Raw genomic sequence first — 6,000 nt, 5'->3', positions numbered from 1 at the left:
ACAAAAATTGGTACACACATTAAGGTGACTGACAAGCACGTGTGCGTAAAATGTGAGCAAGATTGGTTTGAAAAAACGTGGCCGCCTTCAAGCATCAAGTCTAGCAAGGCGTGGGTGTGATTTAGCAACTAATTGCCCATAAGTCATTGACCGTTTGTCTAAAAAGAACCTGACTAAACATAAAAATGATGATTATTTCTGCTGGTCTACATCCAGTAGACTTATCTTGAAGTGAACTGTGAGGCAAACGTAGTCAAATAAAACCCAGCATCTCTATCTGTTTCTTTTACCTGTAAACAACACGACTCCTCCTGTTTCCACAGCACATTAAATTGTAAAATAGCGTGAGTGCTAAAATGTGACAATATGACCAGCACAATCCATTTGATATGAGCAGAAATAGCAAAAAGCTTGGGATGCTATCTATTGCTAAGAGCTTTGTTGAAACAAGCCCTAAAGCAAGTTGCACACTGTATGGAGCTGAAGCTATTCTGAGCTGAGGTTTCCCTGCAAGGTCACTTTTAAAACAAAATGTCTCCTTCCACTATGTAGGTCACAGCAGTGTGTGCCTCACTTTCTCCTAAACTTCCTTCCTTCCTTCCCTCTTGCCTTGCTGCTTATAATTAAACACACACAATTATCCCAAATTTAATGGGATTTCAGAAACACGCTTTTATTTAAGAGGTAATGAATAATATTTTAATTGCATATGTAACTGTGAAATCCGAATGTGCTGCTATTATCACGTGTAATTACTACGCCGCAGTTTTCCGGAGCAATATCCTGATGCGATCAACAGTGCTCGGGTGCAGACTGTCTCCTTTTTTCTTTTTTGTATTCTTCAGTCTGCACCATAGCGGTGACTAATTGTGAAATAATGCAGCTGGATAGACACGCTTGAAACATATGTGCCGTGTCCTATTGTTTATTGATGTCTGTAATTAATGATATAATGCATGCCGCTGAAGTAGTTTGACCTCTGAACCAGTCATTACTCAGAGTGTAGCGGCATCAATCAAACTGTGCTTTTCTCACATCTATTCCTGTACACCCCCTCTGGGACAGACGGAGCACCAACTGTATCCTCATTTGTATTCAGCTGACCAAGGCCTCCATGTGAATGATTTAGCACTCTGCATCACACACGGTGCGCATGAGGGCCGCTAATATGAGATTTACAAGCTGCTGCTGAAGTTCATAACAAGGCCCAGAGCTCTAAACAAAGTCACGTTTAACCTCCGCCATGCAAGTGCGAAAGCACAAGAGGTATTCTTTCGATCGCAGTTTGTTAGCGAGACAACGCTGAACGGACTATACACAACCCATTTGGAGAGATGGTATGTCAAAAATAGCCGATCAAATCCAGATCAAATGCACCTATGGAGCTGAACAAGTTTCTTAAGTGTGTTAAGTGTGTCATAAACATGGGTCGTTTTGTATTGTATTGTATTGTATTGTACTTTATTTATCCCACAGCAGGGAAATTCACTTGTTCCAGCAGCAAGCCAGATACGCAAGTAAAGAATACATAGTGACACATGGTTCAAGTGGTGCAGGTGTATTGTATTCGGGTTGGGGAGATTAACATGCAAACAAGCATCAAGTCAGTGCTTTTCAAGTCAGTCACACACACACACACACACACACCAGTGACCTTGAGAGATGCAGCCATGATGCCCAAAACCCACCTGAAAGAGTTTATAATGCTAATTTGAAGATAATAATGATCAATGAAGCAGAGTCACCAAACAACTGTTCAGCAGCTAAGAAATATGATATCCATTTTGGTTGCAATCTACCAACTATTTCACTAAACATCTTTTTTTTTTAATTACTTTTGATATTTTTTAATTTTGAAGTCTTCATAAATATTTTCCAAATATTGCTTTTGAAATAGAGGGATTGCCTTATACTCAATTTTTTAAAAGAAATTTATTTTTTCATATTTGGTCATTTGAGTTACAACACAAGCATTCCGTCATTTTACATGGTGTTCAGTCTACCACACATTACAATTTGTCATTTCCTCAAATAGAGGCTGAGGGTGTTTATTACCAAGTGTCCATTTAAATATCTGCTTTGATGTCCTTGTCACTACATGTCACGGATCATAGACACACCTGCCTTAACAGTGCAGGCAAGCAGGGTGGTGCTGCTACCAGATGGCACTTGCTGCACAGCTGTAAGACCATGCTCCTTTCTACTGTGTTTGCTGTATAATGGCCATTTTAAAATGGCTGTGGGTTACAACAGAGAAAGGCTTTACTTGTTGGTGTTTTTTTGTTTCCAGATAATGCCCACACAGAACACTGTACTGTGCTGCGTCTTTTTAAAATTCACTGGCAAGTTAGCTCTAATGCTGTGATCTCACTCTATTTATGGACTGCCCCACATTCACGACAGCGATGGAAATGCAAGCTAAATCACGGTGTGGCGTACCAAACCAGATTTTACCACTTGGTGGAGATGTTACTAGAGTAACACTATACATACCTAGTATGGTTTTTGTTTTTCACTTTTGTTAACATTTCAGTCATGGAAGAGGTCTGTGCTCTTTTGGTTGGTAGTGTAGTTGTATTGGTTGCTGTCCACTGGTGACAGATTCAGCCATGTTACTCACCCCTCTCTACTTTATAATGGCCCCCATATGAATACCTGCTTTCGGACGGCTGTGTTATTTAGGCAATGCCTACATGCCTCGCTGCCCAGCCTCAGGTTGCTTCACACTCAGCTTACATCCCACTCCAGCAAGCTTCTGAAGAAACGAATCACTGGCATATTAGAATAAGTCATTCCATTGTTAATTTAAATGGCTTAATACATCACTCTGAGGTAAAAGAGCGTAGTGAAAAGCAGAAAAAAGGAGTAGAAGAGTGGGAGTGAGATGCCAAGGGGTGTTTCTTTAATACAGAATAAAATTGAATCGTGCATTACCTCACTTGTGTGCAGCTCCCAGGCTATTAATGGAGCTGTAACAGGATTGGTTCCCTTTCCCACTTCTTTAATTTCACCGCAGCCCCAGATGTTTGGTCTTGCTCTGACTGATCCGCCATGTAGTTTTCCTTCTCAGTCCTGCCTCCAGCCTGCTGTGGTCTGTGTTGTGTTAATGGGTCAGGAGAATCTATCAAGGACGGAGAGTTGGGCAGTTTGCACACCGGGGGGATAATTACAGGGTGATTGGTGTCCTCACGCTTGCTGCTCTCACTATCTTTGTCTCCTCACTGTAAGCTTTACACCTTACATAGATGCACCCTGCATGTCTGCCGCTGGATGTTGTGCAAACAGATGCTCAGACTCTCTGACCTTTTGAACCTTACGTCACAGTTTCATCAGCCCTGTTTGTTTGTGACACAATCCATGCAGCTTTCTATGGATTTAATAACAACAGTGAATTATTTCTACTGTATACCCCTGCAATAATTTGCCTAACTTGTGTCATAGAAAGCTCATCACACCTTCCCTTGCAGCCCTGAATATCTCATCATGTCCTTTCTGGGTCATGATGACATGCTCTCACAAGATGAATTGGGTACATCTATGATTAAGCTGAATTTGACCCTTGAGGTATTATTAGACATGTAAGCAAATAATACCATTTTGAACATGTTTTATTTTCCCAATGGGCCTACGGAGTCTAATAGCTGGATGATTGCTTTGTTTCCATACACTCAGCATATGCAAGTACATATTCACAATATAATGAGATGCAATGCAGAAGTGGGTCGGACATGTTTGTGCCTTGAGTGTGTGTGTTAGCCTCTGACTAATCATTTATTTTGTACATGCAGGTTTTTCCAGTACACACTGTCGATCTCACCTGCAACATGAGGTGACTGTCTGGTCCTCTATTCAGTCACACAGCCACATTTGCACTTTCTGCTTGGGGAACCTGTCAGCAGAGCGACAGCTAGCTACTGTAGTTCAGTACTCTGGAGAGTTCCTCTCCAGCGACCTGCAGGGTGTTCAAACCAGAAGCTCTCACTTCACCTTCAAGTCCAATGGTTGAAACTTGCCACTTGCAGAACCCCTCTGAATGTTGAAGTCTTAAGAGACGAGGCATCCGGCCCTTCCCCCCCATGTATGCATATCATCCACCCAGAGCCATTCTATCTGTATGGAAATTTAGGCTCCACAGCTGGAATCCCACAAAGCACTGTCGTCTACTAATAGTTATTATCTCTTTGGCCTGCTCCCTCTCAAAACCCCTGCAATACAGACACACATCACATCTTTATGGTAATGCCCTACAATACAGCCCCGAGCTATACGGCGCACAGACCTTTGTTATCATTACGATAATTCCCATTCTCACTTGACTCCTCATTACAGCGCCCAAACCGCTCAGGGTTGGATACAGACAAATTCATGCAGCCTTCTTTTATTACACTCATCCTGCATCCATACACAAACCTTAAAGCTGAAAAAACAGTAAAATTGGCAGTATGTCAGTATACATATGACCTTTTAACTCATTAAATGACATATATGGGTTTGACATATATTGGCACAGCGTGTATTTAATGTGATGTAGCAAAAAATGTAGCAGTAGTGTTATGTGTTCCTACTCAGGTTAATTAAAGCTCAACATTCATTGAGGTCATGAGAATCCTGTTTCTTCCCATTTCCTGTTTTTTGGGCGGTTATATTTTATTTATTTATTTTTTTTACATATTATGAGCAGATTACACTTTAATTCTTCTCTGTCTTTTTGTCTCTTTTAGGCTACCAAGGGAAAGAAGTCGGTCCTTTGGCTATCAGCACTTCACCTGGCCTGGATATTTCATCTTTCAACTTGTGACAGGTAAATGTGAGTGTTTTTGTATACTTCATTTAGCGGCCATATCATTTAGCACACTAATGAGCTCCGATACAAGAGCTGTCACAAAATTGTGCTATTATTGTGCTTTTGTAAAGATATATTTCTATATAGCTGTTTAATGGCTCTTATTAAGTTGTGTATACGTGAGTGTGTGATTACTGTACCTAATGTTGTGGTCTTTGACTTTATGTATGTTTACAATGTTTACTATTTAAGTCAGCAATTTTCAAAGTATGAAGCCAGCCTCACTTGGGAGGTGCAAAAAGACTTTGGGTGAGGCGTAGCATCTTGAAAAAAAATTAAGAAAAAAATATTTTTCCAACCCTGCCAAGGTAACTTCATTTATGTTTGAAGGCAAAATGAATTGATTTTTAGCGCCCACCATGAGACACGCTAAACAAAATATGTTCCATAAAAATCAATTTTCTGGGTGATAGACATTGCCATAAACATGTTATGTTCTCTGACGGGAGGCTCACTGTGTCACACTTTGGAAACGTTCTTCTAAGTTTGAATCATTTGTCAACAATAAGCTTCATCAATTTGACATTGATCATTATTTTGCATATTTTTCTTCATGTGCAACTATATTCTCTATAAAATTTATTTTTTGTTAATTTTTTGGGTGTCTACAAAGCGTAATTGGATTTACATTATTTCCTGTAGGGAAAATTGTTTTGGTTTTCATATGTTTGTTTTTTTTGTCTGACCATTAGGAACAAATTAATGATGAAAACTGAGATTCTGCTGTATATATATATTTTTTTAACAAAAATCTTGTCATAATAACTCACAGAAATTCAGTTACTGTGTATTATTTCCCGTTAAAATGGTCTCATTGTGAACGGACTCACAGTTGAAAGGTTTATTATTATTATTAAGTTTTTTTCACAATGTAATCAAAAGCAGAGCAGGTGATTTATGCATCTACAGTATATGACACGGTGAGGTCCAGGTTAGCTCTATACAACAGGCGAGGCTCACAGCTACACAGACCAGGAGCGTGGCTGCCTGCGTCCTTGCACCTCACCATCAAAGCCCAAGCGAGGCGTCTGCCGCACACAAAAAACAATAATTGCAGAGTGATTGGCACAGCTTGTCCCATGCAGCCTGTGTCCCACACTTGAAGGTTCTCCTCATTGTCACACAGCCTTTTAGCACCTTTGTTCCCGTGTCTCCCC

This window comes from Dunckerocampus dactyliophorus, chromosome 5 (genome assembly GCF_027744805.1).
Source record: "Dunckerocampus dactyliophorus isolate RoL2022-P2 chromosome 5, RoL_Ddac_1.1, whole genome shotgun sequence".
Taxonomy (NCBI): Eukaryota; Metazoa; Chordata; class Actinopteri; order Syngnathiformes; family Syngnathidae; genus Dunckerocampus; species Dunckerocampus dactyliophorus.
This window is presented reverse-complemented; position numbering follows the sequence as displayed.